This window comes from Sminthopsis crassicaudata, chromosome 1 (genome assembly GCF_048593235.1).
Source record: "Sminthopsis crassicaudata isolate SCR6 chromosome 1, ASM4859323v1, whole genome shotgun sequence".
NCBI classification, from domain to species: domain Eukaryota; kingdom Metazoa; phylum Chordata; class Mammalia; order Dasyuromorphia; family Dasyuridae; genus Sminthopsis; species Sminthopsis crassicaudata.
In genome coordinates, this window is record NC_133617.1 from 34181471 (window position 1) to 34195298 (window position 13828).

At 41.4% G+C, this 13828-nt stretch overlaps 1 protein-coding gene across 1 annotated transcript in view; it reads right to left on the minus strand.

The window, feature by feature from the left end:
• The window catches only part of SBNO1 (strawberry notch homolog 1), a 64982-nt gene extending 51313 nt beyond the window's left edge, over nt 1-13669 (minus strand). The window contains exon 1 of the mRNA XM_074299012.1: nt 13395-13669. The gene's annotated coding sequence lies outside the window, so the exon portion shown is untranslated. The remainder of the gene's footprint in view (nt 1-13394) is intronic.
• Between the last annotated feature and the right edge of the window lie 159 nt (nt 13670-13828).

Sequence of the window (13828 nt, forward strand, 5' to 3'; positions counted from 1 at the left end):
AAAGGACTCATGATGAAAAATGCTGCCTACAACCAAAAACTACACCCATGAACTGACTGCAGGTTGAATTTTTCCTCACTTTTATTTTTTCTTGCTTTTTTCTAAAAATAGGGCATATATAGAAATGTTATGAAGTCATGGTAATGCATAACAGGTATTATATTTCTTGCTTTTCCTGGAAGGGAGGGAGAGAATTTGGAACTCAAAATAAGCATTTAAATTTTTTAAAAAGTATGTTGGAGTGTGCTAGAACCAGGTCCCAAGATGAGTGCAAAATTTTCACAGGGATCATTTACTCCTCAGATTTCAGCAAACACTACATATTAAGAACTGATATTATTGTTTTATGGATTGCCTACACTAGACTTTAGAAAGTAATGGGAAAAAATGCTGATAATGCAGATTAAACTTAAACGTGGGAAGGAAATACTTTTTCTAAATCAAGTTCTGGCCATCAAGGATTTCTGTTCATCCAACCCTTTTTTGTTATCTATGCAGATAAGGAACAAGTTGTCCAGGTGACAAAAGCAGCCTTTTAGCCAAATGAATGACTGTTTTCCTCGTTCTGTCCCCAGGGCTCCTCACTTCCAGGTCTCAGCTTTTTGTCAAGTCCATTTTCAGCCAAGAAAGAGCCAGTGCTGGCAATTGTTCGCTTCTGTTACTTAGGTGATCAGCCTGATGGGGTGGCCTGGCCTTCTGCATGGAGGGAGAGTAACAGAAGCAAGGCCACAACATGATGAAAAGATGAATTGGACAGTGGGGCAGTTTTATAGTTCGAACACATATCCTCTATCTGGGGTGGCAAAGGAATTATTTTTATTAGAAGCAGCAAATAGATAGTTCTGGATTGAAGTTACCTCTGAGTTCAAATTCAGTCTCAGATACTTATTAGCTGTGTGACCATGGGTCAGTCACTTAATCTCTCTCAGGTTCCAAATCTGCAAAATGTGAATTAATTATACTGCACCAGACTTGAAACAGGAAAACAAATCAAATAGTCTCTGTTCTTATATTCTTTTGAGTTTACATTCTTTTCGGAGAGACATACAAGTAAATGAATAATAAGTCTTTGAGGACAATTTACAAATAATCATTAGGTGATCTGAAGGATAATAGTACAAGTAACACATAATTCAAAGGTAAGTAGGTCAAGTCCAAATGAAAAATATATGCAAAACACCTGTCAGTGACAATAAGAATGCCTATTACTATTCCAGAGCATTACAGATCTCATCTCTAGACCTGAAACAAGAAGCATTAGGAGCCATTGTTTGAAAACTAGTATTGACAGCAAACAGTTCAGAGCCAGTAATTTACTTAACTGCTATCTGTCTCAGTTTTCTCAACTGTAAATTAAGGATAACATCATTTACCTCTCAGAGTTGTCTCAGAAAAAGAGAGGATCAAATGAGAAAATTTTTCAAAGTATTTATTTAATACACTGCCTGGCACACAGTAGGCATTTAATAAGGGTTTATTTCTTTCCTTTCTTTCCCCTACTAGAAAAGGCCACAGCATCATGGTTGTAGAGCTGGAAGAGACCACAGTGGTCATCTATTTCAAAGGCAAATGATGATAACTGAAGGAAGCAGGATCTGAACTCTGCCTCTCTTACTTTACCATAATACCTCCCTAGAGAGGAAAACATGGAATAACCTGTAACTACTGATGTTAAGTCAATGGAGAAGAACCAGGTTGTTTACACACTGACCACAATAATGGAAGGGAAACATTTGGCTCTGAAAAGCAGTACCGATTCAAAGACTCAAGGAGGCTTGGGATGATGCCTCCAAACTTCCTATCTCTAGGCCAAGAAAAGATGACTTATTGCAGAATGAGCCTGGGGAGCTGTTCTGCTTGTCTAAACTTGTTGGTTACAAAGGACAGCATATTGGTGGATGAGGAAAATAATGTTTAAAAAAAAAAAGAAAAAGAAAAAACATCAAATGTTTAAAAAAAAAAAACAGAAAAGTTCAGGAGATACAAATTGGACATTTTTATTCTTACTTTACAAAACAATATGGGCTAAAAAAATCTTAAGTTCAGTTTCATATAAAATTCTCTTTTCTATTCCTATATGTATATTCATATAGGGTTATAGATCTAAAACTAGACTAGAGATCCCAGGGGAAACTGAGGCCCACACAGATTTAACGACTTATCCAAGATCCCATAGCTAGTATGGGGGGGGGCTGGGATTTGAACCCAGGTTCTTTGGGTTCTATTGCGCCATATTGAAATGTCAATGTCTTCTGGATAGTTAAGTTCTGATTAAAAAAAGAAAACTAAAAATAATGATAATTTAGAACACAGCAGGAACAAAGCATTCAGTCCTTTCCCAAAGGAGGCATTCCTTAAATACTTGAGGATGATAAAGAAGACACTGAAGGCCCATGGTAACCCAGTCACTTCGAAGTGATACAGACAGAACTGCTAGCAGCTTTTCAGATAGTATGGGTGCTCCCAACAAGAACACCATCCTGTGAGGACCAGTCCAAGGCTCTCTGCTGGAATCCTAACTGGCTGCTTGTTCCCACTGTGACCTTGACCACTCATTCATTCAATGAGCATTTCAGTATCTAATATGTGCCAGACTGAGGTACTGGGAATTAAGAGAAAAATAGGCAACAGTCCTTTCTCTCAAGGAGATTACATTGTATTGAGAAAAACAATATGTGTCCATTTAATACAAAGTAAATATAAAACAGTGAGGGGAGATGCAGGGGAGGAGAGACCCACAAAAGAAAGGATGAGTCTCATTTGGTTTTGAGCTGAACTTTGAAGGAAGTTGAGGGATTTAAGAAGCAGAGGCTGAGGAGTGCATTACAGGTATTGGCAGAGATGGGGAGGGGGTAGCCCATGAAAAGGCATAGAGATGAAAGATGGAATGTCAAGCATGGGCAAGTGGAGTAAAGACTCCAACTGAACATAAGAGTGGTGAAATAATGTGGAAAGGTAAGACTGAAGATGTGGACTGGAAAGTATGAAGAACATCCCACAAAGGAACCACTGATACCATTTCAACAAGGAAGTCAGAAGTAAAGCTTAAGGAATATCCCTTTGATAGCCACCAAGATAATGGATGGGGGAGAGAGAAAAACCAGATACCTACCCCCACAGGATGAGTAGTTAAGAGAGCCCCAAACTTAAGGTGGTTGTTAGATGAATAGAAAAAAACAGATGCAAGAAATTAATGTAGAAGTAGTTATATCAGGGCTTGGCAACTTCCTGGCTTTAACTAAGGGAAAGGAGAAGAGAAACTCAGCTTTCATGACTGGAAAGATAGCAGTGCCCTGGCCAGAAACAGTTAAGTTCAGAGTAGGAGTTTGGTAGGCAGATGAGACCATTTCTTCTTTGAACATGGTAAATTTGAAATTTGTGTGGGGCACATAATTTAAAGTGTCTACTGCAGGGAACTGCAGGGAAAAAGACTAGATATATGAATCTTGGAGTCATCTGAAGAAAGATAGATTAAGCAAAACTATTCCAGGTGATGAGGTTACCATGGAAATGGGGAATGAAGAGCCAAGACCCCTTTAACACCATGCCTTAAGTTTTGGCCTTTTCATCTTGAAAATGAGAGGGACCCCTAATCCCTTTTAGTTGTAGGGTTAGGATCAAAGAAGACATGAAGAGAATAATTTACAAGGACTCTGAAGAAAGGAGAGCCCCCAATGGGCAGAAAACAGCTTAAACCTCAATTGAAAACAAAAAGCCATCATGCTAAATAGGGACAATCATCTAATTTCCACTCTGTATCAAAAAGATCTCCCACAATAATATTACTGTTGGTGGAGTTGTGAACAGATCCAACCATTCTGGAGAGCAATTTGGAACTATGCTTAAAAAGTTATCAAACTGTGCAGACCCTTTGACCCAGCAGTGTTACTACGGGGCTGATATCCCAAAGAGATCTTAAAGGAAGGAAAAGGATCCACATGTGCAAAAATGTTTGTGGCAGCCCTTCTTACAAATTGGAAACTGAGTGGATGCCCATCAGTTGGAGAATGATTGAATAAGATACTGTATGTGAAGGTTATGGAATATCATTCTATAAAAAATGATCAGCAGGATGATTTCAGAAAGACCTGCAGAGATTTACATGAATTGATGCTAAGTGAAATGAGTAAACCAGGAGATCATCATATACAGCCATAAGATTATATGAAGATCAATTCTGATGAATGTGGCTCTTTTCAACAATGAGATGATTCAAGATTCCAATGATCTTATGAAAAGAGCCATCTACACCCAGAGAAAGGACTGAGTGTGGATCCCAACATAACATTTTCACTCTTTTTGTTTGTTTACATTTTATTTTCTCATTTATTTTTCATTTTATTTGATTTTTCTTGTGCAACAAAATAACTGTATAAATGTGTGCATATATTGGATTTACATATATTTTTTACCATGTTTAACATATATTGGATTACTGACAATCCAGGGGAAGGAGGGGGAAGGGGAGAAAATTGGAATGCAAGGATTAATGTTGAAAAATCACCCATGCTTATGTTTTGAAAATAAAAAGCTTTAATAATAATAACAAAAAAAAAAATCTCCCAGCTCATAAATATTCTGACCATCCTCTATGTCTGGAATGTTCTCCCTTCCCTCTGCTTGAACTACTGATGGCTCTGACTTCCTTTAAGTCCCAATTAAAATTTCACCTTCTACTGGAAGCCTTTCCCAGCCCCTCTTCATTCTAGACTGTTCTCTCTGTTAATTATCTCCAGTTTATCCTGCATATAACTTGCTTATGCATATTTGTTTGCTTGTGGTCTGACACATAAGATTGTGAGGTCAGGGACTGTCCTTTGCCTTTTCTTTGTATCCCTAGAGCTTAGCACAGTGCCTGGCATAGCAACTGGGTAATAGTTATTGACTACATGGCCATTTAGAGTTAGCTACACATGAACTGAAGGTGTCTTCACTGAGGATAATAGCAAGAAACAAGCAGGTTTTTCCAGGTGACATACAAGGGAGCATATCTTTGTCATCTGACTAGAAGTTCCAAGTGTTAATTGTTTATTGATGCTCTTTTACAACTAGGTGTCTCCTATTCATACATCAAGTTCATCCAAAACTTCTTTGGTCTCACAACTAAAAACAACCATGTTTAATGAACCTCTGGTAATAATCAGATGAGGCATACCACAGAGAAAGGTGTGTTCTACAAGTGTTGGCTTCTGGGACACAGTCTAATTTGAAGAGACATTCCCTGAGGATGGGGAGGTCCTCGAGATGTTCCATCTCTCCAAGACACTACAGGATCTCCTAGAAGAGAGCCCATAACCATTCAAAGCATTAGTAGCAAGAGTAAAGACAGATCCCTAGGACACGTTACATTATTATATTATGTATTTTTTTTCTTCTGTTAAACTTTTTCCCAACTATTTTAATTTGGTTCCTCAGCATTCATGGTGATGAAACTGACACCTCTGATTCTAAGGAAAGCCCAAAAGACTTAAGAATGTCTATTGCTCTATCAGTACTGTCCTCTAGATTTGCCCTATCTGAAGGAACATCCTACAGAGATTGTCTAACAGTGTGTCCATCTAGTTCAAATTATAGGTATGGATCTAGAGACTAAAAGTAAGAGAAGAGCTGAATGAATGGATGGCTTTGGGGAATTTTAAAGCACTTTTACTGTTTTGAGGTTCCAATAATAGCAAAAGCCCATCTTTTAACTCCAAAATTTTGTGAGCATAGCTGTGTAACAGCAAGATCTTGAACAGCAGGATCTCTAAAAAAAAAGATGAGAGTGCACTGTGGGTGTAAAGGATGCCGTTAAAGACAGAAAAAAGATGGGCCGTGTGACCATGGGCAAGAGTCAGGAGTGCTCCCCTGGTGACCTGCGGGTGAAGGGGTCTGGGGATTCCCTGGGATATTTTTGAAGAGGACCAGACAAGAGTCACAAAGAATGGGCAAGCAGGGCTTGAGGCATACCTGAGAGGAGCTGATACCAAAAAAGGAAATAAATCGTTATATAGAGGCAGCTAGATGGCACAATGGATAGAGCAGGGCCCTGAAGTCATGGGGACCTAAATTCAAATTGTGCCTTCAACACTTAATATTTACTAGCTGTGTAATTCCTAGGTAAGTCACTTCATCCCAATGGCCAAACAAAAAAAATTTGAGAAGTCTGCCAAGACAGTCCTGGGCAAACCAAGGTATGGATGAGGTGGGATCTCCAAGTGCTCATCTCACCTTTGCCTGGTGTCCATTTCCAGCACTTAGTACAATGCCCTAGCCCAAGAAAGTGTTAAAGAAATGCTAATAGATCACCTGCTTGTTCTGTACCTTGTTGTAACCTATGGGATTGGCCAGTTAAGAATTTATCCAGGATCATACTTTTATCACAAAAAAAAAAAAAAAAAAAAAATTTTTGATCCCTGAGTCTGCAGATTAAGGGGCTGATTTCTGCCTTTTGAAGCATATCAAGGCTTTGGTGATTTGTTTTTTCACTTGAGGAGATAAAAGTATTCATTTTATAGACCTCTAGATGAAATAAGCTTTGGGGTCACTCACCTAGAATCAGGGGTGGAATTAAAACCTAGTTCTCTCTGAATCCAAGATGAGAACTCTTTCTAGTGGATGCAAAGTCCTGCATAGCATTCAGGTCAGAGGTTAGAGTTTGTCCCCATCCCATCCAGTCATCAGCAAGGTGTTCACCCTCTGTGCCCTGGGCCACAATGGGCACTTGATACATATCTGATGTGCTGAATCCTTTGCAAGAGAGAAGGACTCAATGCAGGTTTGTGGCTTCCAGGGAGACCTGGGTTTCTAGGCCTCAGGCAACTCAAAAGTATGGGCTGTGATGAATAAGTTTAATCCCCAAACCACAGAAACCCAAGCACTTTTCATACTGGTTTTTCCTTTTTGTTTGGGTATTCAAGTATTATCAATAATATCCTCTTTATCCTACACACATGAAGCTCTAGAACCCAGAGATGGGTGATTTAATTGTACAAAGAATTTCCAAAAGATTTGCTTCTGGTAGGATAGCTAAAATACTTATTAAATACTTAGGCTGGACTAAGCTAAATTTTTTAAAGGCTCAGGAGCAGGACCATCTGCCACCTGGGGCTGTTCTTTTGACAGTCCCTTTGGGGGAAAGGTCAGGAAGCCTCACTCAGAGTGATGTGTAGGGAATAAAAAGCCTGAACTTGGCTCAGAAAAGCCTGGGTTCAAATCCCATCTTGGAGCAAATTTTTACAGAGAGCTTTTACACTTTCCAGAGCTTTATACATATTATTTTATTTGAGCCTCCTCTAGCATAGGTGCTGTTATCATTCAATGTAACAAATGAGAAAATTAAGGCAGCCAGAGGTAAAGTGACTTGCTCAGGATCCTGCCACCAGGTGTTGTGAATAGTCTTCTGACCCCCAGGTTCAAGGCTCCAGCCACGTCTACACCTGACTGCTTCAGGCCCCTGCCGCAGGAAACTTGCCTGGAAATTCTTTGGGGTTTCTCCCTACCACTGTTTACTGGAATAATCAAGCTTCCTCTCTTGTAGGCCTGCTAGCCAGCAGGTTCTCACCTAGTCTAAACTTATAAAGGGATTCCTTACCATGCACTCCACTTGCTAAAGCTTTACTTTAGAAATAGTAGCTCAACTAATGAGAAAAAGGAAATCAGTGGAATGAGAGAGGGAAGAAGGTTGCTTTTTGCAGAGATGATCATCTACTTCAAGAACTCTAGAGCGTCAACTAAAAACATTCAAACAATCAGTAACTTCCAAAGTTGCAGAATATAAAATAAATCCACTTATATCTTCAGCATTTCTGTGTACAACTAATAATGTCCAGCAGGAAATAAGAGGTAGAGATAAGGGCAGGGGAAGGAGAGGGGGAGTCCTTTACCTTCCAGATAATCTGGGACCCCAAACTGTAATTCAAACAGGATTTGGGGGAGGAAGTACAGAGGGTGGAGAGAAAAGGAGTAGTTTGTCAGCAACAAATAAAATGTTCTCTTTTTTGAGCAGGGGTGGGTGATTTAATTGGTACAAAGAATTTGCAGTAAGGAAACTCCTGAAGGCAAAGAAAATCAGCAACTTTTTATCTTGGCCCAAAGGAGGTACAGAAAAGTTGAGTCTCTTTCCCAAGGTCCCAGAGTAGATCCAGAGCAAAGGAAGAGACTGGGACCGCAAGAAAGATGCCTACTACTGAATAGTGCTGAACTGATAGCTCTTGCCAGAATTAGGGGAAGGGACAGAAATAAGCATTCATTAAGCTCTTATTATGTGCCAGGTGATACTAAACAATTTATAAATACTCCCTCTTTTTAGAGTGGAGCATAGGAAGGCAGATGTGAGAGTTGAGTGAACTATTTAAATCTGCTTCCTCATCAGTAAAAAAAACTTCCACCTATCTGCCAGGATTGCAGTGAAGCCCAAATAACAAAGCACTTCGAAAACCTCAAAGCACAGTAGAAGGGCTACTGTTTTTTACTTGTTGTTAGATCATTGACCAAAGAGCAGCCAGAAGAGCCTAGAAGTGTTGGTGTGGTGGGCTCCAAGTGAAATGTCGTTCATCAAAGTCTGGGGTCACATCACCAGAACGCCTGAAATCCCAGGGGGAGGCTGCAGAACCAGCCTTTCTGGCCTTTCAAAGCCCTCCAATTTGATCTGCTTTGGTTTTTACATCTTATCAACCATTAGATCTCTTTATGCACTTCGTGTTCTAGGCCAACCAGCTCACTGGCCAGCTCCCAAGATGGCCATGCTGTTCTTCATCACAGCACATGCTGTCTCCCCCACATATCTCCGTGTTCTCCCACCTCACCTCGACCCTGACTCTCTTCCAGGGCCGCCACCTCCAACTCAAAAGTTTTCCAATGTACTTCCTCCCCTTCTCAGGGGTTTCTTTTCTTTTCTCCCAAATTCTGCTTTTATTTATGTATTATCCTATTTCCCCCGAGAACAGGGAAGGTTGTAATTTTAGGACTTATAGTGCCACATGGCACATAGTAGGTGTGTTTTTAAAGTTAGGAAAACATTTGTAAACTGATCATTTTTAGGTTACTTCAGAGTTAAACTCAAACACTAATAGCTAGTTCCACAAGACCTCCCTCTACCCAACTACCAAGCCATGCTGCTTTGCTTAGTTGATTTCAAAAGCAGGATTCGTTTAAAAAATAAACAATTTCCAGATCATCAACAGAGAGACTGATCTGTTCCCTGAAATGGTAAACAATGGCAGTCTTCTCAGAATATGTCTGTACCCCGGGATGTAGGGAGAACAAAGCCAGTCTAGGTTTTTGTGTTTGGAAGAGGGCGGGAGTACTGTTTTCCATCTCACCCCAAACCACATTGAGCAAGTGAATTCTCTGACTGACAGGAGCTAGCATCATACCCTCTATTCCTCATTCCTTAGAAATATCACTTTAATAACAAAACAGCAATAAGGATTTTCTAAGAAATAACATCTTTGGTGGACAGAATCACCTTAAGTGGCCTTTCAGAAATGACTTCATAGGACTGAGAACCATCTGGGGGAAAGTGAAGTTTTCCTCAAGAGATGTTTTATCATTCTTTTCATTTCAGTTATTCCTCTTTTTAGGTCACCTGGGTAGCTTATCTGGTCCTTCCCAAAATCTTTCTGTTTTAGACTATAAAGTGATTAACTGTTCTCTGATTCTTGGGCTGGGTCATCAAGATCAGGAATTCTCAAAGTTCTTTAGTTTTTTCTAATCACTAAAATTTAAATTCATGGCTGAACTCCCTGCAAGACTCAGCTCCAGTGCCCCATCCAAATCCTAAGTCACAAGCTCTCTGAACTTCAGTTTCCTTGCCTGTCAAATTCAGGAGTTGGACCAGATGATTTCCAAAGCCTCTTCCTGCTCCAGAGCTAAGATGATGATAGAAGAAGCCTTTCTCTGTAGACTTCCTCTAGTTGTTGTGTTATAGGCAAACTTGTGTGTGTACACATGAATACATAGAGCTGTGACAGGCCTTAAGAGGTTCTTGGATCTAACACTCATTTTACAGATGAAGAAATTAAGGCCCATAGAAGTGACCTGCCCAGAGCCCACACAACTATTGATCATCTGAGACAGATGAGAACCTAGCATGTACTCCATTCATGCCACCAAGCTGTAGCCAAATTTGTTGTTGTGTCCCCTACAGTCCAATACATAGTGATACATAGTAGCCTCATAACTCAGGTTGGTTAAAATCAGTTTCCTGCCCGGAGAATAGAGAGTCACTGCCAGCAGCACATACTGAAAAAGTGCAGGTGTATGAGTCACGGCAGGATCACACTTGGTCTTCCTCCAGGGTTTGCCTGCTGGAACATTAGACATCCTTGTGCTGATGCATTTCAGAGAGATCTTTGTCTTCTGTGCTCCCCTCTCTGAGGGTACCAAAGAGAGAAAGGGAAAGGAATAAGCAGTTCTCAATCCTATCCCTAAGTCAGGAATTAGCTTTGAAAACTAGAATATATTCTGTTCCCATTAAAACTGTCATTTTTATTGTTCTATAAGAAAAGACAACAAGGAGCAGTCTGATTTCAGAAAATCCTGGAAATTCTTACATGAACTGATGCTGAATGAAGTGAGCAGAACCAAGAGAACATTGTACCCGGCAACAAGACTGTGTGATGATCAATTGTGGCTGACTTGGCTCTTTTCAATAATGAAGTGATTTAGGCCAATTTGCACAAACTTGTGATGGAGAGAACCATCAATATCCAAGGGAAGGATTGTGGGGACTGAGTGTGGATAAAAGTATAGTATTTTCACCTTTATTATTGTTATTGTTTGTTTTTCTTTCTTGTGTGTGGGTTGTTTTTTTTTTGGTTTTTTTTTTTTTTTTTTTTTTTTACTTTTGATATGATTTTTCTCACATAGCATGACAAGTTGGAAATATGTTTAGAGGAATTACACATGTTTAACCTCTATTGGATTATTTGCTGTCTAGAGGAAGAAGGTGGGAGAAAAATCTGAACATAGAAGTTTTGCAAAGATTAAAGTTAAAAACTATCTTTACATGTATTTTGAAAAATAAAAAGCTATTATTATTTCCCAATGGTATTTCTGAGTTGAGATTACTAGGGCCTTAAGGAGCAGACATAGCACAAAGTTTAGGAAGGCTTGGTAGAGTGCCCTGGACTTCATGTGGAAGACAATCCTAACATGGTTACTTCCACTCCTATAATACACTGGTCACAAATCCCTGGGTATTGGGTGCCCACTTCCAAGACCAAGACTACAGACTAAAGTGAGGTTAACTGTACCAATTAACCAAGACAACAAATGAGCACCTTCTGTGAACAGATAGTTGACACTGTTGATTGTCTTCTTTTTTTAAATACGCTGTTTTCTTGACAATTCTGTCTACTGATTCACCTCCAACTTATCTGATCATTCCTTGGTCTCCTTTCTCCGATTCCTCATCCACATCATTCCCTTCAACCATATCTTCCATATCTCTGCCTCATTTCTTACCTAACTTTAATCACTGAATGAGTGAAATGAAGTACAACCCTTGCTCATTTAAATCCAACTCACTTGCATGTCATGGTATCACCTCCCTGATGTCATGGGCCTCTTGGAAATCTAAGGACAACCAACCACCACCAATTAGAATGAGAAGAAAGATAATCACACTCTGGGGAATTGAGAGCCTAGGAAAGAAGGGGGCATAGGCAGATAGCCTGACAACAGGGTGTGGAATGAGATATAGTGAAAAAAAGCTCTGAATTTGTCTAGAGGGTTATGTGATTAAAAACAAGCCATTTCACCTCCCTGAAGGTGATAAAACGGGATAATAATTCCAAGAGAAGTATGGGAGAGAACACACTGTACTGAGTGTAAATTTTTGCCAAATTTTTACATTATTCGAGCAGGAAAGAAACTCCAGATAGAGAGATGACTTTGGCAATTACTCCTCCAGTCCACAGGAGAGGAAGTGAAGATTTGGGGTAATGGCACCCCTAAACTAGGAGAGCCTGAAGCTTCTCAATTTAGAGAGGAAGAAACTCACCTCTGGCTGTGGAAAGTGACCACAGACACAATTTTAATACTTCCCACCACCAGTGCGAAGCACAAGCATGTGCCCCGATCTTAAGGAACTGACAAGTTTAAACAGAAAACACCATCCCTGGATGGGAATCCTTCTGAAGTTCCCAGGCAACATCAGAATGACTTACCCTAGTGGGCCTGGAGTCAACAAGGCCGGGAGTTCAAATCCAACCTTACCTTGGGGCACTTAACCCTGTTTGCCTCAGTTTCCTCAACTGTAGAAATGGAGATCCTAATTATACCTAGTTTGCAAAGTTGTTGGGAGGACTGCATGAGCCAACATCTATAAGCATTTAGTGCATGGTATATCTAAGGCATGTTACATATGCTTGTTCTTTTCCTTCATTCCCATCCCAAACTTATAGGAAAGAGCAATTAACCTTCAACAAAGCAACTTTTAGGAACTGGGCCTTGGGTTGTTGACACAAGGAAAATGGGAGACAGCCCCTGGTCTCAATGCAGACCCGCACTGGTATGAGCCAAAGAAAGGGCACTGCCGGGGCGGATAAGGGACTTGCCCAAAGAGACGTGACCTGTACCTGTCAGACATAAGGTGTCCCAAAAGTCTGGGTGCAGTTTTAATTTTAAACTTTGGGGCACTCTCTATGTACCAAATAAAGATGGTGTGGGGAGCTGGGAGTATGTGGGAAGAGTCAGGAAAAGTTAAGGAAAAGTAGCCCATTGATTGCTTTAGGAAACGGGAGGAGGGAAGGAGAAAGGGAGTTGGGGGGGACTGCCCAAGGAGAGGTGAGAAAGGAGAGCACTCTGGGGCTGGGGGGGGGCCCTCCACAGTGCGTACCTTCCTCCGTGCCCGGACCAGCCCGTCTGGAGAAGACTTCAAGTAGAAGACTAGAAAGTTAGGAAGGGCTGTAAAGGGCGTTAAATGTTTGGGGAGAATGTAATTTTACTCTAGAGTTTCTGGAAGGGATCTAAGGGATGACAGAAACCAACCCGGAGAACTCTCGCCAACACATTAAGAAAAACGGCGCTGGTTCTAGAGTCGGGAGACCAGGTTCAAATCCCATCGTTGGCATCACCTGTAACCTTGGGCAAGTCACGTGATGGTCCTGTGCCTCAGTTTCAACATCTGTAAAACGGCCGAGGAAGCCTCTTCAGCTCTAGAGGCTCCCCTGCTCCACTTCTGGGGCAAGCGCTAAAGCCAGCAACTTTTCTCCTCACACCGACCCCCAAATCCGCCGCGATTCAACTTGTACCATTTACTCCGGGTGATTCTCTCTAAATCTACGCATTCCGTCCAGTTTTCAAATGGGGGAGGGGAGGAGAAGGGAAAGAGAAACTGCCCCAATCACTGCCCACAACAGGCGCTCAATCCAATGGTGCTCAAGAATTGCTAATTAGTGCGTGCTTACCTTGCACTCGATCCCTGAAGAACAACAAAAAACGAGTCAAGCTACGGGTCGCGAAGATAGGCCGAGGGTCAAGGGGTCAAAGGGCAGCCTCCGTCCTGAAGTGCAAAGACCCCGCAAGAGCTCCCACCGCACATTCGCTCGCCCCGCGGCGGAGGCGGAGGCGGAGACGACTCGGCGCTCACAGGTTCCCGGCCGCACTCACTCCAGCGCCGTCTGGATCTGCGGCTGCTGCTGCAGAGCTTCTATAAACATCCCCACAGCGAGCAACTTGTCACGGGGGTGGGCGGAGCCTAAATTCTTCCAATAGCAGCTCGCGCTTCTCTTCGCCTCGGCCAATCAGCGCGCGGGGAAGGTAAATTTAAACCCCCCTCCCCCCCAACTGAGATACGAAGCGAGGAAGCGTTTGTAAGAAAGTGCGGTCCCCTTGGGAGGCT